Raw genomic sequence first — 14,194 nt, 5'->3', positions numbered from 1 at the left:
TTGTGGGAGGGAACTGGTGGGAGGTCACTGAATCATGAAGGTGGGTCTATCCCGTGCTAGTCTCATGATAGTGAATAAGTCTCACGAGCTCTGATGGTTTTACAAAGGGGAGTTCCCCTGCACATGCTCTCTCTCTGCTGCCATGCTGGGGAGCTGCCACACCGAGAGCTGCCCTTCTACTGCTATTTCTGGGCCATGTCCTCTGCCCTCAAAACAGTAAACCCATCTCCAGTGCCAGACTTGGGGCTGCACATGGACAGGGCAAGAGTAACTGTGAACTCACAGAGGACAAAATGAAGAAAGAGAAAGGGAACCCCTTCAGTGCCGCGGCTGAACTGTGTTTGCTGTAATTTCTCCAATTTCTTTGTGAAAATGTAATCGTGTTCCCAGAGCACGTGGGGCCCTCTGCACACTGACAGCAGGAAGGAGACTCACTGCAGGGGCAGCCGAGAGCCCCCGCCTGTGCCCTTGCCCTGCTGGGCTGGGGGGCTGAAGAGGGTCTGTGGGTGTGGATAGCGGAGAGTCTCTGGGGCTGGGGCCCCTCCTTCTCCCTGTCTTTCAGACAAGGCGTCAGGGCCCCACCTGGGACCACACTGGCCTAACACACCCAAGGTGACCTTGGCCGCCTGGCCCCTGAATGAGGCTAGGGAAGGAGGCAGGAGGCAATGGGCCTGGATTTGGGATGGCTGCCCCGATGGGAGCTCCTAGGAAAAAGTGTCACCCTGAGGGGCCAAGAGGGAGGTGAGCCTCAGGGCTGAGGTCCACCCTGCAGCCTTCACCTGACCTTCAGTTCTGGGGGCAGCTTGAGGACCCCCACCTGCCACCATCAGCCTTTCCACCTGCAGGATCAGGATCCTCCTCACAGGCAGCTTAAAACCTGAGGACATCATAAAGCAGGAAATGAGTTCCTGAACAGGAACCCCCTGGAGTCCCCCATCTCCCATCTCCCTCCTCCTCTCCAGCCTCCCTGACCCTCCTGGCATGCTGGCTCCCCCAGCAACACTGCCCTCCTCTCTGACACACACTCCCTAGTCACCTGCACCCTTACCCCACCCAGCCTCCTCTGGCCATCCTGGCCCCCAGGTTCAGCCTCCTCATTCCCTGTCCCTGCTCTGTCCCACCCAAGGAGCAGTGCACATCCCCTCCCCTCCTGCACACCTCCCAGGAGACCTCACCCAGCATCTTGGCACCAGGCACCTCCGGACAGTCTCCCCACTTGTCTGCCATTAAGGTGACTCCTTATGCTAGAAAATTCCAGCTGGACAACCACCCCATTGCAGACCCCCTTCCTCCTCCCCCCTGCCCCAGACCCAGGCTCAGGCTGGGAGTGACTGCCCAACGCAGGGCAGCCACCATGGGGGGTCCGCTGGCCGGGGTTACCTTCTCAGTGTTTGGCCATTTCTTCACTGGCAGGACCCTGAAGCTTCACCCAAAGCAAGAGGAGGAGACAGGTGAGGACTTCAAGCCACACTGGGCACTCGGGTCAGGAAGAGAAGGGCAGAGACCCGGCTGGCTCAGGGTGAACAGCTCCTCCAGTGGGCACTACCCAGGCCCTGCCTGGAGAAGGAATGGAGGGGGAGATTCTCCTCTCACTTGGCCCAGGCTGCCGTGGGGCTGGGAGAGAAGTGATTCTGTGACCAGGAAATGCCTCAGCCTGCTGCTCCACCTGGCTGCAGCCACCCCTTGCTCCAAGACCAGCCTTATGTCTGTCTCCCTGCTGCATCCCTCTACCGTTCTGCAGCTCTGGGGCATGATAATAGCACAAAAGGGCTGCTCTCTCCCCTCAACTTCCTATGGGAAGAGCCTTATCAGCTAGAGTGCAGTGCTTATGCTCAGTTCCCTTTTGCCTTTGGTCTTACACACTCTACTCATTTACACAGTGACTTAGGACAGCACCTGCTCTCCCTTCTCTCTTCAGTGAGGTAATTTTACACATTTGGAGCAGGTAGGGACCAGTGTGGATGGCCCTCTGGACTGGTGTGGCAGGCCCCTGCTTTGGAGGGTCTGCTGGCAAGTGGCAGAGGTTGGATTGGAGCCGGGCAGGTCTCACCACTTTTCCTCTCCCTGGACTGACAGCAAGCCCCCCACCCCTGTCCTTCAACACAACAGAAAGGGGTGGCTGGGAGGTTGGAGACCCTGGCCATGCTAGCTGCTGTGGTGCCTCGGGCCAGCCCTATTCCATCCCCAGGGCCACCTGCTCAGAGGTGCCCTGACCCCAGCCACCAAGGGCTCCAAAAGGAAAGTGTAAGTTCCATGGGCTATGCAGGGAGGGGGTGAGCCATCCCAGCACAGGCACTCATTTGGAACCAAACCGCCACCACACCTGGCTAATTTTTGCATTTTTAGTAGAGACAGGGTTTTGCCACGTTGGCCAGGCTGGTCTTGAGCTCCTGACCTCTGGTGATCTGCCCACCTCAACCTCTAAAAGTGCTAGGATTATAGGTGTGAGCCACTGCGCCTGGCTAGCATTTTTTATTTGTTAAATCTGGCAACCTTATTCTCTTGTTAATATTCTTCAGTGCTCGCAGCTTTGTTTTCCTTCCTTGCCCCCTCTCCTAGGGGAGATGGATCCAGTTGTAGGAAGAACATTCCACTGTCTCCATGGCTGCAGAGTGTGGTCTCCGCCAGTGGTGAGGAAGAGATGGGTTTCCACTTATATCGTAGACAGCATGTCTGTGTCCTCCCCAAATTTCTCTGTTGAGGCCCTAACCCCCAATGTGATGGTATTTGGAGATGGGCCTTTTGTAGGTAATTAGGGTTAGATGAGGTCATCAGAGTGGGGCCCTCATGATGGGTTTAGACAGGAGGACCCTATCTCTCTCTCTCTCTCTATCTCTGTCTCTCTCTCTCTCTTCCCCCATTGGCTCCCCCAACGTTTTCTCTTCTGACCATGTGAGGACACAGAGAGAAGGCAGGTCTCTGCAAACCAGGACTAAAGCCCTCACCAGAAACCAATCCAGCTGCCACCTTCATCTTAGATTCCCAAGCCTCCAGAACTGTGAGAAATAAATGATTTTAAAGCCACCCCTTCTATGACATTTTGTTTTGACTGATACAGCCTGAAAACACATTTTCTCTTCAAGAAAGGGTTCGTAAGGAAGATTTTAGCTGAGAAGTACCATTTGTACGGTCAATCACTTCTGACCAAGTTATCTGAAAAAGGAGAATAGAATGTCTACCCACTAAATGTTCTAGGGTGGTGGTTATCTAAACATTGTTGGAAATACTCTCTTGAAGTGTTCGTTGAACTCTGAGAGAGACAGCTTGTGTATCAGTGGCAGGGTTTAAGGTTCATTTTTTAGTACCACATTAATCCTTTAATATTTAGACAGATTTTCCTTCTGAGTGTAAGGATAAAATGGCATATCATGCATTTCATTTCTCATCAGATTATTGGTTCTTGAGTCCCAAATAAGACAACTGTCATAACCTGTCAATCAAATAATGGTGAGTTCATTTAACTTACTGCAATAAGAGACAATAGTGCTTCTTAGCAAAGGAGTGATGGCCACGGAAGAAATTTATGAAGTCTTGAAAACTTACTACAATCATTTACGGTAGATAGCTCAAGATGCGTGTTTTAGTGAGCTCACGCAGCTATAAGTTACTAGCGATTGGGTGTCTTACACAATACACATTTATTTCCAGTCGTTCTCGAGGCTAGAAGTCTGCAATCAGAGCCATGCAGCATGGCTGGCTTCCAATGAGGGCCTTCTTCCTGCATTTGGCCACCTCCTTACTGTGGCCTCACATGACAGAGAGCAGAGACAGAGGAAGCAATCTCTCTTATAAGAGTGTCCCTTTTGTGAGGGCACTAATCCATGAGGGTGCTGTACCCTCAAGACCTAATTATTTCCCAAAGGCTCCCCCTCCTACCACCAACATATTGGGTGCCAGGATTGTGACATTAATTTTGGGGTGACACAAACATGCAGTTCATAACAATGGGGAACTGATTTGAACTGGAAAATGTGTGGGACTACAGTAGTCTGGTGGGTAAGGCAAGGTCTTTAAGCTAGTCTCTATCCATCCCCCTGTCTTTTCCTAATGCCTTTTCCCCCCTTCCCTCTTGCCACCCTCTTTTTCCCTCCATCTACCCAAAACCTTTTTCCCCCACTCTTTTTGCCTCTGTCTTTTCCCAAAGCCTTCTCCTCTCTCCCTCTCGCCTCCCTGTTTTTCCCCTTCCCGCTCACCACAGTCTTTTCTCCTCCTTCTACCCAAAAACATTTTCCCCACGTCCTTCCTGAAGGCCTTCTCCCGGCTCCTCCTCACCAGCCTCTTTTCCCTCCATCTACCCAAAGTTTTCTCCCCACCGTCTTTTCCCAACGGCTTCTCCCCACTCCTGTTCGCCAGTCTTTTCCCCTCCATTTACCTCAGGTCTTTTTCCCCATCATCTTTTTCTCACTCCCTTTTCCCCACGGCCTTCTCCCAGCTCCCTCTCCCCACCCTCTCTCCAGGCTCCATCTACCCAAGTATTATTTTCTCCACCGTCTTTTCCCCATACCTTCTCCCCTATCCCGTTCACCACCCTATTTTTCCCCTCCATCTATCCAAGAACATTTTCCTGCACTGTCTTTTCCCCCTCCCGCCACCCTCTTTTCTGCCTCCATCTATCCAAAAACTTTTCCTCAGTCTTTTTCCCACCCTCTTTTCCCTATCTCCCCCTCCCTCTCGCTACCCTCTTTCCCCCTTCCATCTACCCCTAATCTTTTTCCCACCACCTTTTCCCCTCTCCCGCTCGCCGCCTTCTCGTGAGTCTTCTGTTTTTCTTTAAGACTGAGTCTCGCTCCGTCGCCCAGGCTGGAGTGCAGGGGCGCGATCCTAGCTCACTGCAACTTCCGCCTCCCAGATTCAAGCGATTCTCCTGCCTCAGCCTCCCAAGTAGCTGGGACTACAGGCACGCGCCACCATGCCTGGCTAATTTTTGTATTTTTAGTAGAGACAGGGTTTCACCATGTTAGCCAGGCTGGTCTCCAACTGCTGACGTCAAGGACCATGGTCTAAGAGGCTGAATGTAAGGGGCAGGAGTGAAGTCCAAGTCAGGTCAGTTATCTAACAGACTAAGTCATCACTCCGAATGGAGAATCTAGGTAAGAGGGAATGGGAAGGAAACAGGAGCAGAGAATACCAAGTGCAGAGAAGAGCCTGAGAGTACAAGAATTTCCTGAGTAGTTTACAATTGTTGAAGCTGCATTTTATCTGGTACCCACAACCTTAGCCTGCTTACACCTCCCAAAGTGCTGGCATGACAGTCCTGAACCACCCGTGCCCAGCCTCAAGTGAGTCTTGATCACTAAACTGTTGCTTGCTAAGCAAGCTCTTTGTGCAGGTGAGCACATATTTTGCTGATAGGAAAGTTATTTGCCCAGATGAGCAAATTGTTTACTCAGATAAATTGGTTTTCAGGAATTTCTTGAAGCAAGCAGTAAAGTTTTTTTGCTGACTTTAAGTCTTATCTTTTTGGGCAATAATTCCCTAAAACAAATGATTAAGTCTCAGCCTTGATAGTTAATGTATGTGGATTCAAGTGTTCATAGTTCTCTCTTGTTTACAATCTTTTTTCTCTATTTAATAATAATTGTAGGGAGGCTGAAATAGCAAATAGTATTAGAAATCGATTACAATATTTAAACATTACATTCTGCAGACAGTAGTAGAGAAATTAATATCTAGTGTGTGATCTCTACAAGTACAAATTCACTAAAGAGTGTCTTCAGTGTAACAAATTGCAAGGGCTTCCCTGAGACTTGATCGTCATCACCTACTTATCATTCCCCATGCTGCGTTTTATAACTATTAATAACACCTTATATACTTAAGAATCTGCTTCAATAACTAGTGCTTTGTGGTTTTATTATAATTAATTAGATAAATAATATACTTTGATGTGAAAGGTTGTATGAGTTCTCTGAGTTAGTTTAATACTCAAATTTATAAATATATCAAGTGTGCTAAGAACTTTCATTTGTTAATGCATAAAGGGTTAGATAGATTAATGTAAAGTTGAAAGGATGTATGGTTAAGTACAAGAAACTAATAAAAACGTTCCATAATTTAAGTGAGTTTTTATGTACTCTATCCACTCCCTAAAACCTATTTTAAATACTACCCATGTCTGTAGCCTGCCTCAAATGCAGTTAATACCTTCATCTGAATTTTATCCCACTGGATAGATTTTTTTATCTTCTTCTCAGTCTTTTTTTGTTTGTTTGTTACATCTCCTCTAAACTATCTCTAAATAGTAGAGATTCCCTGGAGTATTATTGTAGGGCTTTTTTATATACAATGCCTCATTTTGGGAGGTGACTTTATGTTACATGAGGAGCAAAGGCCCTCAAAATGTGTTCATATCACCATATGGTATTAGTAAAATATTAAGAAAAATTAGATATTTTAATCATTACCAGATAATCCTTGTCTTTTTCCACTATGGCTTCCTCCGTAATTCCTTCTATCAGAGGTTACTGAAGTAGCCAGGCACTTCTTTGGGAATCCAGCTAAGTGAAACCAGACTGAAAGAGTTAGTGATATTAAATTAATTTTAGTTTTCAGGTTTATATTTTGTTGACAGTGGTGGGGGAATAAAACCCAGCTAAGGAAAAAGTGAGCTGAGAAAATGCCATTTACCCGCAACTTAAATACACATTGACTATTTCAATAACACAAGTGAGAAATTACAGATTCCTGATTTGAATTTACACAAAGGACAGTTTTTGTCCTATTTAAATTTATTTATTTTAAAGATAATAAAATTTGGAAGAAACAAATAGAATGTGAAACAAAATCAGCACAGATGGTCAGTGAAATCAATAGAGATTACTCTGACTTTAAGAAGTGAATTGCAACAAGAAATTGTTCAGATCATATTAAAAACAATAATTCATTGAGTAAAAATAAATTTCGGGAAGAGTAAAGAGTTGGCTTTTGATGAATAATCTAATTAATAATAACATAAAATGCATGATAAACTGCTTACAGTAAGTGCATCCACCAACAACCACTTGGTTAATGAAATTTTGTCAATCCAGAGTATTTAAAATTAGTCATTGCACAAGGGTAATCAGTGGATGCTGGTCCAAGGATCTCAAGATTGATGTTCCACCCACAGCAGTAACTGGCTGGCTGGTGACTGTGGCCAAGAAAGTTTGAATAAAATGGACCACTGGAGTATATGAGAATTAAATTAAAACATAAAGTACTTTGAACTCCTTTAAAAATAGTTGGATTTGATATTGTGGCAAGGATTTGATAATGGTTAGTTAATTGGTTATTTTTGTTTATGCATATATTCTAGGCAATGGGTCAGCAAACTTCTTCTATAGAGGGCAGGAAAGTAAATAGTTCATGTTTCATGAGCTATATGGCCATTGTAATGTGAAAGCAACTACAGACACTATGCAAATAAATTTGACTGTGTTCCAATAAAACTTTACCTGTGAACACTGAAAGTTGACTATCCTACAGTTTTCGTGTGTCACAAAATATTATTATTCTTTTGATTTCTTTACCCATTTAAAAATGTAAAATATATTTTTATCTTATGAGCCATTTAAAACGAAGCAGCAGATGTGGTTTGTGATCTGTGGTTTGCTGAACTATTCTGGGACTAAATAAAAAAAAAAACAAACAAATATCAGGGAAAAAAATAATCACTGAGAATGAAAACTTCAAATACTCTGATATTTTATAGTTTATATATTTAAAAAATACTCAAGGAGATTTTCCCACATTTGAAAACAATCCTAAAAATTTGCATATTGCCAATAAAAACTGGTGATGCTAAAAGAAACATTTTTAACTATTTTTTTTGTTAAGTTCCATAAGCCTGTTAGAGGACAGACTGAATTTCCTATTCCCTTATGGAAAATATTACAAAATTATTGTCATATAAAGATGTGACTAAAGAATATATAGCCAAAACAGGTGGGGAAATATTATAGGAGTGTATCAGGTGGTGAATTAATGCAAATATAATTTTTCTGGGTTTTATGATGTTTGTGGTATTTTATTCAACAGTTAAAAATTATAATTCGTGTAGATTCTAAGTAAATGTTCATTCTAATATTCTAAATTTACCCTAAGTAAAATTCACTTTTATAAACTTGAATTTGATTGATAATTATATATTCTGTCTTGCAGAAAACCCTCAAATGCATAAAAGATTTAAGTATCACAAAACCTGTATCAGTCCCTCTTCTGCAGATGATTTCATCAAAACACGTAGCTATAAAAACACGTGTATCTGATATCTCCAAAATTTTTATTTCTAGTTCTGATCTTGCCCTAAACTATACAGACATGTATGCTTCATAATATCTGTGAAAATTCAGGGAAGATAAGAGCAGGTTGATAGGGGATTGTTTATGGAATTAATATTTTATACTGGTAAAATAATAAAGGGAAAAGAGGATGGCTGAGAGCATGGAAAGATGTCAAGTTCAAAGGAAGGACCCCCAGACTAACAAGAACAAGAGAGAAGGGGCTGCAAGAATAACAGCAGGGAACATTGCCTAGAAATTAACAACAGAGTCTGGGCAGTGGGTTATACTGCCAAATCAGGCGCAAGGTTGCCATGGCCTCATCAATAGCTATGACCAACTCCTGAGTTCCTCTCTGAATGCAGTGGAATGTTCAGCCGCACGTTGTGCACGTAGGCTGCTTTGGTCATGCAGGGCTAGGAGACAAGATATTTTGTATTTTTTATGAGATGGTCAGTCAGGTACAGCCACAAAAAGAGAGGCTCAGGAAGACAGAGTTTATTGCACTCACAGGTCCTAGGGACAGGAAGTGCACATGTCATGCAGGCCACACGGGGAAGCACCAGGGTGGTCAGCAGGCAGAAGATAGGAGTTAGGGGAAAGTTCAGACCACAGCCTCTTTCGGAGTTTCCTCAGGAAACAGTAAAGGACAAAGACTTCAACAAATTATGGAGAATCAGAAAGTCAGTGATGGAGGCTGGGTGCAGTGGCTTATGCCTGTAATCCCAGCCCTTTGGGAGGCCAAGGCAGGTGGATCACCTGAGTTCAGGAGTTCGAGACCAGCATGGCCAACATGGTGAAACCCCGTCTCTACTAAAAATACAAAAATTAGCCGGGCATGGTGGGAGGCACCTGTAATCCCAGCTACACAGGAGGCTGAGGGAGGAGAATCGCTTGAACCTGGGAGGCGGGGGGCTGCAGGGAGGCAGAGGCTACAGTGAGCCAAGGTCTTGTCACTGTACTTCAGCCAGGGCAACAGAGTGTGACTGTGTCTCAAAAAAAAAAAAAAAATGCCTGTTGTATAATATGCACTCAGAAGGAGGAAGATGGGGATAAGAAGGAAGGGAGAAAAGAAGGGAGAGAAGGCGCAAAAAAAAAGAAGAAACCTAGATAAGAATATCACATCTTAATGATAAATATTTGTAAGTGACTTTTTTTTTTAACTTTTTGAAATAGGGTCTTGCTCTGTTGCCCAGGCTAGAATGCACTAATGTGATCATGGCTCACTGCAGCCTCAACCTCCTGGACTTACATTATCCTCCTGTCTCAGCTTCCCAAGTAGCTGGGACCAGACATGCACCACTATGCCTGGCTAATTAAAAAAAAATTTTTTTTCTAGAGACAGAGTCTTGCTATGCTGCTCAGGCTGGTCTTGAACTCCTGGGCTTAAGCAATCCTCCTACCTTAGCCTCTCAAGTGCTAGGATTATAGACATAAGCCACCATGCCTGGACAAATGGCTCTTAAGAGTCAGCAAGATGAGGAATGATTGGAGGCCAGGATAACGACTCATGGGCATGATTCTTGGTCTTTGCTCACAGTCATGTGCAACTTCAGAGGTGGCATTAGGTATGATATTATTTGGCACTTACTGGCAGTTGCTGTACTACTTTTCCAGTTTATCTTCAGGCCATCAAGCAAGCATCCAAATGCCATCTGGGAAAATCCAGCCATGGATCCAGTAATTATTGTAGATGATATTCTTGGACTTCCTATAACAGTCAAACGTTTCATGTACTTCATTTCAATTCATTTCTGTGTATAGTGTTTGGAGTTGGGAATAAGGGTAAGAACAGCTCAGAGATATGCAGATGATTCGCAACAACATGGATGAATCTGGAGGACATTGTGTTAAATGAAATAAGCCAGGAAAAGAAAGACAGATATGTGAAATATATGTGGAATCTAAAAAAGTCAAAATCATAGAAGTGGAGAGTGGAATGGTGGTTACCAACGGTGGGGTGGCAGTGGATTCCGGAAATGATCGTCTGAGGGTACAAAATTTCAGTGAGAAGGAAGAATAAGTTTGAAATCTAATGTACACCATAGTGACTACAGTTAATAACAATTTATTGTATTCTTGAAAATTGCTAAGAGAAGATTTTAAATGTTTTCACCACAAAAAAAGTATGCAAGGTAATGCATATGTTAATTAGCTTGACAGCCATTTCACAAGGTATACACATATCAAAATATCATGTTGGACCAAGCACCGTGGTAATATCATGTTGGATCACGCCTGTAATCCCGGCACTTTGAGAGGCTGAGGCAGGCAGATCCCTTAAGTCCAAGAGTTCAGGACCAGCCTGGGCAACATGGCAAGACCTTGTCTCTACAAAAGATATAAAAAATAGCCAGGCATGGTGGTATGCACCTATAGCCCCAGCTACTTGGGGGGCTGAAGTAGAAGGACTGCTGGAGACCTGGAGATCAAGGCTGCAGTGAGCCAAGATCACACCATTGCACTCCAGCCTGGGTGAGAGAGACTCTGAACACCTCCCAAAAATAAAAACATGTTGTACACCATAAACATATACAATCTTTAACTGTCAATTAGAAAATAAATATGCAGCTGAATTTGAATATGTCTGTATCAGCCTGAATCTTTTAAACAATAACCTATAGTCCATATTCAGACAAAACAACATAACGAGGACATAGCCTCTGAGCAGTTTTAGCAAATGGCAGTCCACGAAGCCCACTTCCTTCCCACGCCATAACCCAGACACTCGTGAATTCTGACCTTACTCTGACCATGGCCTATGGTCTAAACCTCCATTTCCCATTTATAAAACGATCAATTATTACTAAGATTCCCTCAAGGTCCAAAACCTTATGATTTAATGTGATGCGTTTGTGAGGTTGAAGGCTCAACTTAGGTAGTTGGTGACAATAAAATATACGAGGTCAACAGCTGCTACTGAAAGTGAAGCTGCCTCTGTGGTCTCTTTAGCAATGTGACTGAGTCAGAGAACCAGACACAGTGGCCAACTGTATTGTGTGTTACTTTGCGTGTGTTGCCTGTATAGATAGATGCATCTACATAAATTGTATCTGTCAACTAATTTTTAGTACCATTATAAAAACATGTAACTAAAGTGATATTCAGGAGTGCTTCTTATGATATAGTTCTTACGGGAAAAGATGTATATGGCTGCCGTCTGTGTTCAAAGATAACATTACTCATTCCTGACAATTCTATAAAGCAACAAAAATAAAACCCAAGGACAGTAAGCACTCTCTTTCTTGTGCCATTGAGCATCTGCAAAATTGGTATTGACAATATGCACCATAAGCAAAGGAATTCACTGAAGCAGAAAAGAACTTAATTATCACCATCCTATTATCTCAAAACCGCTAAACAATGAGCTCCTACGTGATCTCTCCCGATTTTCAAATGTTTTATTTTTTAAAAATTACACCACGATTTAAAGAAAACACACACACACACAGAGTATTTTACTATCAACAGCAAATCTGGAAGAAGTAGCCAGTGCTGATGGGTGGGAGTGTTTATGTGAGCTTCCAGCATGCAACCCATATTGCTCTGGCAGCAGGCCCGGCAGGCGTTGCCCTCTAGCAGTAAAAACCCCCACCCTCACCCCCACAGAGAAAATGACCCAACCAGCGGGAAGGGAATCACATTTTCCCAACACTACCTCATCCAAGTCTATCATCTCCTCTTGCATTCTTACCATTGCTCAGGGGGCCCAGGTTGTCTCTTCTGAAAATTCCTTTCCTTACATTTATTTTTAATAAAGATGTCCTCCAAGTCCTATCAAACCAAGCTGTCAAGTATAAATTTGGATGCATCCAGTGAAAATATTTGCTGGAATATAAGCATATGACTGATTGTTCAAATACCAACAATTCTAGACAGCATCGTGCAGTTTTTCTATCCTTCTGCTGCTTTGTTGATATGATTTATTAAATACTGCACAAGCCCAGATGGACCACCAAAATACAGCTCATTTCAACTGGTAGAAGAAAACACAGATTTATAAAACAGTTTAGGAAATGGTTAATTGCCTTTTTTTTTTTTTTTTTTTTTTTTGACGGAGTCTCCCTCTGTCATCCAGGCTGAAGTGCAGTGGCCTGATCTCAGCTCACTGCAATCTCCGCCTCCTGGGTTCAAGCAGTTCCCCGCCTCAGGCTCCCGAGTAGCTGGGATTACAGGCTCCCACCACCACCCCTGGCTAATTTTTGTATTTTTAGTAGAGATGAGGTTTCACCATATTGTCCAGGCTGGTCTTGAATTCTGGACCTCGTGATCCACCCGCCTCAGCCTCCCAAAGTGCTGGGATTACAGGTGTGAGCCACCACGCCCAGCGTGGTTAATTGCTTTTAAAGAAGGATTTGGCACACTGAATTTCAAGTGGGTAGAACAAAGACACAGGTCCTCATGGATGCCTATGCAGTCTACGTTGGTGTGTGTGCATCGCTCCAGAAATAACTGCCCCAGAAAAACTGGTAGAGAAATTTCTCATACCTCCCAAATCTGTCCTGTAGGATTTGCCTCTATTATTTTCTTTACAGCTTCAACTTTTGCTGTTTCCTGGGATCTGCACTGCCTTTTGTCGTCCTACCACTTCCCTCCTTTCATTTTCCCAAGTCAGTCGAGAAGGTTTCCATGACAGCAACAGAGGTCATCACAATGGCAAGGCAAGGCAAGGAAAGAAAAGGAAAAGATCAAGATCCTCCTCCTCTCTCTCTGCTCCAGCTACTGCCTCCACCTGGCATTAACTTTCTCAGCAGCCCAATTTCCCCAATTCCTCTATCCCCAACTCTGCCCTGCTCCTGATTACACCTTCCTTACTTCATTCTCTTAAGAAAATACCTTGTAGAGGCCAGGCGCGGTGGCTCACGCCTGTAATTCCAGCACTTTAGGAGGCCTAGGTGGGTGGATCACGAGGTCAGGAAATCGAGACCATCCTGGCTAACACAGTGAAACCCTGTCTCTACTAAAAAATACAAAAAAATTAGCTGGGCGTGGTGGCAGGCGCCTGTAGTCCCAGTTACAAGGGAGGCTGAGGCAGGAGAATGGCGTGAACCCGGGAGGTGGAGCTTGCGGTGAGCTGAGATCACACCACTGCACTCCAGCCTGGGCGACAGAGCGAGCCTCCATCTCAAAAAAAAAAAAAAAAAGAAAAAAGAAAAAAATAAAATATCTTGTAGACTTACTAAATCAGAATTTCCTCTGACATCTAAAGAAATATTATACTGGTTAGAATTCTCCAGAGAAACAGAACCAACAGGATATATATAGATATACAGAAAGTAGTTTTTTTTTTTTAGTAGAGATGGGGTTTCACCGTGTTAGCCAGGATGTTTTCCATCTCCTGACCTTGTGATCTGCCTGCCTCGGCCTCCCAAAGTGCTGGGATTACAGGGGTGAGCCACCGTGCCCAGCCTAGAAAGTGATTTATTGTGTGGACATGGCTCACATGATTACAGGGGCTGAGGAGTCCCAAGATCTTCTGTCTGCAAGCTGGAAACCAGGAAGGCTGGTGGGGTAGTGGCAGTCTGAGATCCAAGGACCAGGAACCAGAAGCTCCAAAGTCTGAGGGAAAGAGAAACTGGATGTGCCTAACTTGCCTTTTTGTTCTATTTATACTTTGAATGGACTGGACGATGACCACCCACATTGGTGAGGGTGGATAGTCCATACTCAGTCTATGATTCAAGTGCTAATCTCTTCTGGAAACACCTTCACACACACCCAGAAGAATATTTCACCAGCTATCTGGGTGTTCCTTGGCCCTGTTGTGTTGATGCATAAAATTAACTGTCAGAAATATTGTTTCAGATGTTATTTTTACATTGATGTTCTAATAGGCCTACTGTCCTCACATATGTGTGCCCCCACTTTTCTCACAAGGGGAAAGAAGGGAAAAAAAGGAGGAAGAAATAGGTAACATAAAATCCTTACCCAAAATA

General features: G+C 44.1%; 1 pseudogene; it reads right to left on the bottom strand.

Annotated features, from left to right (window-relative positions):
• Positions 1 to 12,023: 12,023 nt before the first annotated feature.
• Positions 12,024 to 14,194, bottom strand: part of LOC129463878 (centrosomal protein of 192 kDa-like) — a 34,791-nt pseudogene continuing 32,620 nt past the window's right edge.

The sequence above is a fragment of the Symphalangus syndactylus genome, chromosome 15 (assembly GCF_028878055.3).
Source record: "Symphalangus syndactylus isolate Jambi chromosome 15, NHGRI_mSymSyn1-v2.1_pri, whole genome shotgun sequence".
Taxonomy (NCBI): Eukaryota; Metazoa; Chordata; class Mammalia; order Primates; family Hylobatidae; genus Symphalangus; species Symphalangus syndactylus.
Note: the sequence above shows the minus strand (reverse complement) of the source record. Positions and strands in the feature narration are given on the sequence as shown.